At 44.2% G+C, this 7,308-nt stretch overlaps 1 long non-coding RNA gene across 1 annotated transcript; it reads right to left on the bottom strand.

Annotated features, from left to right (window-relative positions):
- Positions 1-253: 253 nt before the first annotated feature.
- On the bottom strand, positions 254-1,314 carry LOC127004775 (uncharacterized). Its single transcript, XR_007757986.1, has 3 exons — positions 1,101-1,314; positions 771-893; positions 254-732 (listed from the first exon to the last, which is right to left on the bottom strand). It is a non-coding gene; the product is annotated as an uncharacterized LOC127004775 (long non-coding RNA).
- Between the last annotated feature and the right edge of the window lie 5,994 nt (positions 1,315-7,308).

Here is a 7,308-nt window from a genome sequence, read left to right on the forward strand (position 1 = left end):
TTGCTCACGTCGTCGTGAGGGTACCTGCTGGCGAAAGCGAGTCCAACTCGTGATCAGGCCGTGGTGAATTACACGCATTCACACACACTCACTCGCACACACTCTTATTTTCTCTCTCTCTCTCTCTCTCTCTCTCTCTCTCTCTCTCTCTCTCTCTCTCTCTCTCTCTCTCTCTCTCTCTCTCTCTCTCTCTCTCTCTCTCTCTCTCTCTCTCTCTCTCTCTCTCTCTCTCTCTCTCTCTCTCTCTCTGTCACCCTTCATCTAGAAAATTGTTGCCAGTATATGAGATGCTAATGGCACATCCATCAGTCTGGAAAACTGTTTTAAGCCGTTAGTACTTCTATTGAGAAACTTTTCTTATTTTGAGATTCTCGTTCGTCATTTCACGATAATGCCGTTGATTAATTTTAGCCAAATGAACTATATTATTCCAGAAGCATTTTCAAGGTGCTTAACTCAGCAGCTTGATATGCTCTTGTTTACCTGGAATATACTCGTTACACCCAAACAGCCCTTAACGATAGCGTCCAGCGTCACCCATTAATCCGGTACATTCTCGTAAGTCCCGAACACCCTCGTTAACCACGAGTGTCCTTTAATGCGGCGCTGACCTTCCTTCCTCCTGATCCCTCATTACCCGCCTCCGCCTCTCACCGCTCTCCCTTTCCTTCTCACCTTTCCCTCTTTCCCTCCTACTTGCACCCTCTACACACCTGCACACTCGTTACACACCTCTTACCTACACACGACACACCTGCACACTCGTACACCTCTTACCTACACACGACACACCTGCACACTCGTTACACACCTCTTACCTACACACGACACACCTGCACACTCGTTACACACCTCTTACCTACACACGACACACCTGCACACTCGTTACACACCTCTTACCTACACACGACACACCTGCACACTCGTTACACACCTCTTACCTAAACACAACACACCTGCACACTCGTTACTCACCTCTTACCTACACACGACACACCTGCACACTCGTTACACACGCCTCTTACCTACACACGACACACCTGCACACTCGTTACACACCTCTTACCTACACACGACACACCTGCACACTCGTTACTCACCTCTTACCTACACACGACACACCTGCACACTCGTTACACACCTCTTACCTACACACGACACACCTGCACACTCGTTACACACCTCTTACCTACACACGACACACCTGCACACTCGTTACACACCTCTTACCTACACACGACACACCTGCACACTCGTTACACACTTCATACCTACACACGACACACCTGCACACTCGTTACACACCTCTTACCTACACACGACACACCTGCACACTCGTTACACACCTCTTACCTACACCCGACACACCTGCACACACACCTGCACACTCGTTACACACCTCTTACCTACACACGACACACCTGCACACTCGTTACACACCTCTTACCTACACACGACACACCTGCACACTCGTTACACACCTCTTACCTACACACGACACACCTGCACACTCGTTACACACTTCATACCTACACACGACACACCTGCACACTCGTTACACACCTCTTACCTAAACACAACACACCTGCACACTCGTTACACACTTCATACCTATACACGACACACCTGCACACTCGTTACACACATTTCATCTACACACGACACACCTGCACACTCGTTACACACCTCTACACACCTGCCTACACACTCCACACTCTCTTGGCCTCACACTCCCCCTCTCACCTCTCTCCTACACACTGCTTACTCCCTCTTACCCTCACGCACCACCTCTCAACTCTCTGCCCTTCCCTCCCACCCATCTCCCTTCTCCTCCTACCAATACACCTCTCCCTTTCCGTCTTGAGTCTCTCCCTTTCCCTCACCAACACACCTCTGCTTTTTCTCCCTCTTTTCCATCACTCTCCCTCTTACCCTTCCACACTCTACCTTCCTCGCTTTTTTTTCTTCCTGTGGACAGAAAAAAAAGGCAAATAAATTTATATATAAAAACCCTGGTCTGGTTAACTCTCTTCCTTCCCTCCCAATTTCACTCACAACTTTTCCAGCATTTTTTTTTTGGCTTTATTTTTCTCTCCTGTTCCCTCCTCACTTCGCTCTCTCCACATACTCCTGTTCTCTCCCTTTTTATCCCTCCCATTCCTACGTCCCCTTCCTTTCTTTTCTCCCTGCGGTGTTTTGGCATTTTTTTTGTCTAGTTCCTCCTTTTATTCTCTTGGATTCTTTTTTTTTATATATCTCCTGTTCCCTTCACGCTTCTGATTCCTCTGTTTCCACTGTTGCTTTGTCTCCCGTCTCACTATCTTCCTCCTTTTCCTCTCCTTTCTGGTGTTTTTGCCTCATCTCTGCTGCTCCTTCCATGCTCTTCCCTCCTCATATACTCCTTTTCTCTTCCCCTTTCCCTCCTATTTCTTTAGTCCCACGCCTTCTTTCTTCTGTTCCTTCCAGTCTTCTTTATCATGTTTGCTCCTCAATCTTCCTCCTTTTTATTCTATCGATTTCTCACTCGTGCTTTCTTAGTTTATTCCTTCCCTCTTTCTCTTTCTTTTTCTTCTTTCCCTTTCCTTCTCTTTTCCTTATTCTTCTTTCCTCTCTTCCCTCTTCCCTCTTTCTCTCTTTTCCTCTTCTTCTCTTTCCCTCTTTCCCTCTTTCTCCTTCTTTTCCAAGCTCTTCCCTCTTTCACCTTCTTTTCATTTTATCGATTCCTTACTGGTGTTTGCTTAGTCTTCTTCCTTCCCTCTTTCTCCTTCTTCAACGTTGTTTACTCTTCCTCTTCTCCTCTTCCCCTCCCTCGCTCAACTCTCGCTAGGTTATGCTCCCTCCTCCTCCTCCCACATATTCCTTCCCACTCAGCTCTCAAGGATCTCTCTCCCACGCTCTCATACTCTCGCTTGTCTTTTTTTTTCCTTCCACGTTTTGCAATACCTATGAAGCTCTGCCGGCCCCTTTCCCTTGCTTATTCTTCCTCACGTTATCCATCTCTGCATAATGTCTGTTTTCTCCTCCTCCTCCTCCTCCTCCTCTTCCTCCTCCTTTATTTTTTTTTTACCAGGTTTCCTTTTTCTTTTCCTTTTCCCCCTTCTCGTCCTCCTCCTGCTTACTGCTTCATCAACCGCCGTTTCACTTTTCCATTTCCATCTTTACACTTGTGCCTTACGAGGCCTTTTCTGAACCCTTTCCTTCGTTATCTTACCCATAGCCGCCCTCGCTTCGCCGTTTACCCCTCTTCCCCTCCTTTCCTCTCCCACTTCCCTTCCTCTCCTCAACCTCCCCCCTCTACAAGCTTGTTAAAGTGTAAGGCAAGCGAGCAATCCGAGTAGAGTCTTGTAATCCTTATTAGTGGCAGTCGCGTTGAGCTGTTAGGGATTTGGTCAGCGGCTGGCTCACACTCGGGGCGTAAACCTTGTTAGGCCCGTGTGTGTGTGTGTGTGTGTTAACTAGGTAAGCAGTTAGTGCGTCGGTCTGCCTTTCTCTTTGCATGCAAGGATCTTCTCTTGTCTGTCTCTTTCTGTAACAATATGTCTGTTGTATGTTTTTCTGTGCTTCTGTTCTTAAATGTAATAATAATAATGAATGATTATAATAATAATAATAATAATAATAATAATAATAATAATAATAATAATAATAATAATAATAATAATAATAATAATAATAATAATAATAATAATAATAATAATAATAATGGTAATAAAAACAATAATAATAATAATAACAATATTAATAATAATATGCTTTATATAATTTTGGCAACCGTTAGGCTGAAAATGTATAAATTATAGATACATTTAAAAACAAATTCGTAAAACAAGTACCAAAAAGGGCGATAGGGAACAGGGGTCTGACACATCTGTGGGAAGGCTGTCTGCTTTCAGTGATTTAATCAATCCCTCAGCCACAGGAGTGACCTGCGGAAGGAATTAAAGCACGACTGTGCGTACTCGTGGATACATTCAGTTCACTCCTGACGCAGCAAAATGCGATTCTTAAACGAGCTTATTGTTTCCGCACCCACTACTTCTGCAGGAAGGCTGTCTCAGTGGCGGACAACTCTGCTCGAGAAATAACTCCAGCCGATATCTGTACTGCATCTCTTCGCTTGAATTCTTTAAAGATATTTTTTGTTCTCGGGCTAGTTTGTAGCGTAAAGAGTTTGGAGTGATCGACATTGCTGAACTTGTTCAGGTACTTGCAGACTTGTATCATGTCTCCCCGCAATCGTCTCTTTTCCAACGTGAAGAGGTTGAGTCGCATGAGTCATTCTTCGTAAGGTTGCGTCCTCATGATGGTTTCATTTTCGTAGCACGCCGCTGTGCTCTCTCGATTAATTCAATATCTTTCTTGTAATTAGGGGACGAGAAATGCACGGCATATTTCAGGTGGAGCCTTACCAGCGAATTATACAAAGATTACATAACTCCCGGCGTCTTGTGTTCAACGTCCCTCGCTATGAACCCGATCATTTCTTGCAGGCTGACTTGCAGTGTTTTGTGTGTTTCAAGTCACTGCTGATAGTGACTCCGAGGTCTGTTTCCTCCTGCACTACCAGCAGGGGCTCCCCACCCATGTAGTATGTGTGGTTACTATTTCTGGACCCGAAGTACATTACTTTACATTTGCCACTTTTCCGACCACTGAGTGATCTGATCTCGATCTCCCCGGATACTTTTACAGTCTGCTGTCGTGAGGGCCTTTCCACCCACTTTTGTGTCGTCTGCAAATTTAGAAAGGGTGGATTTTAATCTTAGTTTTAGGTCGTTGATGTATATAATAAAGAGTGTGGGTCCCTGCACTGACCCCTATGGCACTTCACTTGTGACCGGGAGCCATTCGGAGGCCTGTCCGTTGAGTACAACTCGCTGCTTTCTTCCAGTGAGCCAGTCTTTTAGCTACACTGTCAGATTGTCTCGTAGTCCCGCCTACCTGAGTTTCTTGAGGAGTCTTTCGTGTGATATCAAAGACTTTTGAAAGTCTAGGTAAAAATGCATCATTAAGGATATGATTGTCCCAGCTTTCATATATACCTTGGAAGAAGTCCAATAGGTTGGTTAAACATGAGCACTTTTTCCCGAAACCGTACTGAACATCGGATATTATATGGTTGTCATCACGAATTTTTTGTCTCTGATGATCTCGAGAACTTTTCCCACCACAGAGACACATCTAATTGGCCTATAGTTTAAAGGCACGCTTTTATCTCACATTTTGTAGATCAGTGTTATGCTCGCTTGCTTTCAGTCCTCGCGGACTTTGTTTTGATGTAGTGACCGATGATAGATGGCGGTGAGTATTTGCTGCCAAAGTTCTTTTAGCACCCTTGGTGACAGGTTGTCGGGTCCCGTTATCGGCTTAGCAATGAGGTGATATATATATATATATATATATATATAGATATATATATATATATATATATATATATATATATATATATATATATGTATACATATACATGTATATATATATATATATATATATATATATATATATATATATATATATATATATATATATATATATATATATATATATATATATATAAATATATATATATATATATATATATATATATATATATATATATATATATGTATGTTTCTATGTGTGTGTGTGTGTGTGTGTGTGTGTGTGTGTGTGTGTGTGTGTGTGTGTGTATGTATGTATGTATGTATGTATCTATGTATGTATGTATGTATGTATGTATGTATGTGTGTGTGTGTGTGTGTGTGTGTGTGTGTGTGTGTGTGTGTGTGTGTGCGTGTAAATATATATGTCTGTATCTATCTATTTATCTGTCTATCTGTCTATCTATCTATCAGTGTGTGTGCACATGTATGTATCTAAGTATTCGGGTGTGTGTATGTATGTAAGTATACATGCACTGCCTTATGACTTCTTTTAGGAAAGGCTCAGCTCTCCTGGGGTTAAAAGTTGGTGTTTGCTGTTGCCATGTGGCGGAGCAGCGAAGAGGTTGCTGTGGGGCTGGTTAGGAGGGGGTGAAGGGTGGGGAAGGGATGGGGAGGGGAGTGTGGAGAAGTTTGTTCTTGCTGAGTGAGCGTTGGGTCATAAGGGAGTAGTGAGGAGGGGAAAGAGGATATCTTGGGATAGAACGGAGGCTGAAGGGGGAAGTGAATGAGTAAATGCGTAAAGGAGGAAGGAGTTGAGGAGTAGGAGGAGGGTGAGGGGATGGAGGACGGAATGGAGGGAATAGGCGAGTGAAGGAAGGGTGCTCGTGAGTTGTGAAGGATGAGAAAGTAATTGTTGGGGGTGTTTGGAGGAGGTGGAGGACGAGGTGATGGAGAACGTGGGGCGGTGACTGAGGTGGAGGAGGAGATGAGAGATGTGTGAGAGGGTAGTGAATGCGTGGGGGAAAGGGAAGAGTGGAGGAGATGAAAGATGTGGGAGATAATGAAAATGTATTAGGGAAAAGTAGGGTGAGGTGGTGCAAGGGATGGCTTGGTGGAAAGGTTAATTAGTGTATGGAAGGGGAAGACGGTGGATGGAGGGGGTGAGTTGGTAAGTTCAAGGTGACATAATATATGGCAGAGTGAGAGTGCTGAAGCGTTGGTAATGGTTAGGTCTGAGGGAGGAGGGGTATGTGGAAGGTGGAGAGAGTGGAGGTGGCGAGGGGTGTGTGTGACTGGATGTGAAGTGGAGTCATCACAAAGCAGCGCTCCTGAAACATTCGTACTGTTTATGGTTTTATCTAAGACGTTTATTCTCACGGCCCAGTACCAAAAGCTGTCTGTGTGCCTTCCGCCGTCTGATATAAAGTTGTATGTTTCTGATAAAGTGGCGACACAAATATTGGCTGTGTGTGGGGGTGGGTGGGGGGGGGGGAGCTGTAGTGGCGCAGGCGCGAACTGTGAGAGGCTCAAACCCGAAGGCCCGCGCAGCCTGCATCTAGATTACAAACGTTATGTATGTGTATAATCGACTTTGCTCCGCTCGTTGCTTCCACTGCCTTACACTCTCCACACGTAGTTACACGGGCACCATACATTGTAATGCCGTGCTGTAACTCCGAGTAATGTTATGAATGTGTATGACTGTCTTTTGATTTTTTTTGTTTCCGTTGTCTTACGCGCACCACACATGCGTCACACGCTGACATTCATTTTCTTATGGTGAAGAAAGAGACCAAGGACCGAAGGTAATTATACGACGAAGTATCCGAAAAAATGCTGCCTTAAAAACATAATAAGTCACGAAAAGCGATAATGTGTTTCATTGTAGTGGCTTCGTGATTCTCTGTTCTGTTCGCCATAATGACAAGATAGAATACAATGTCCA

This window comes from Eriocheir sinensis, chromosome 29, assembly GCF_024679095.1.
Source record: "Eriocheir sinensis breed Jianghai 21 chromosome 29, ASM2467909v1, whole genome shotgun sequence".
Classification (NCBI taxonomy): domain Eukaryota; kingdom Metazoa; phylum Arthropoda; class Malacostraca; order Decapoda; family Varunidae; genus Eriocheir; species Eriocheir sinensis.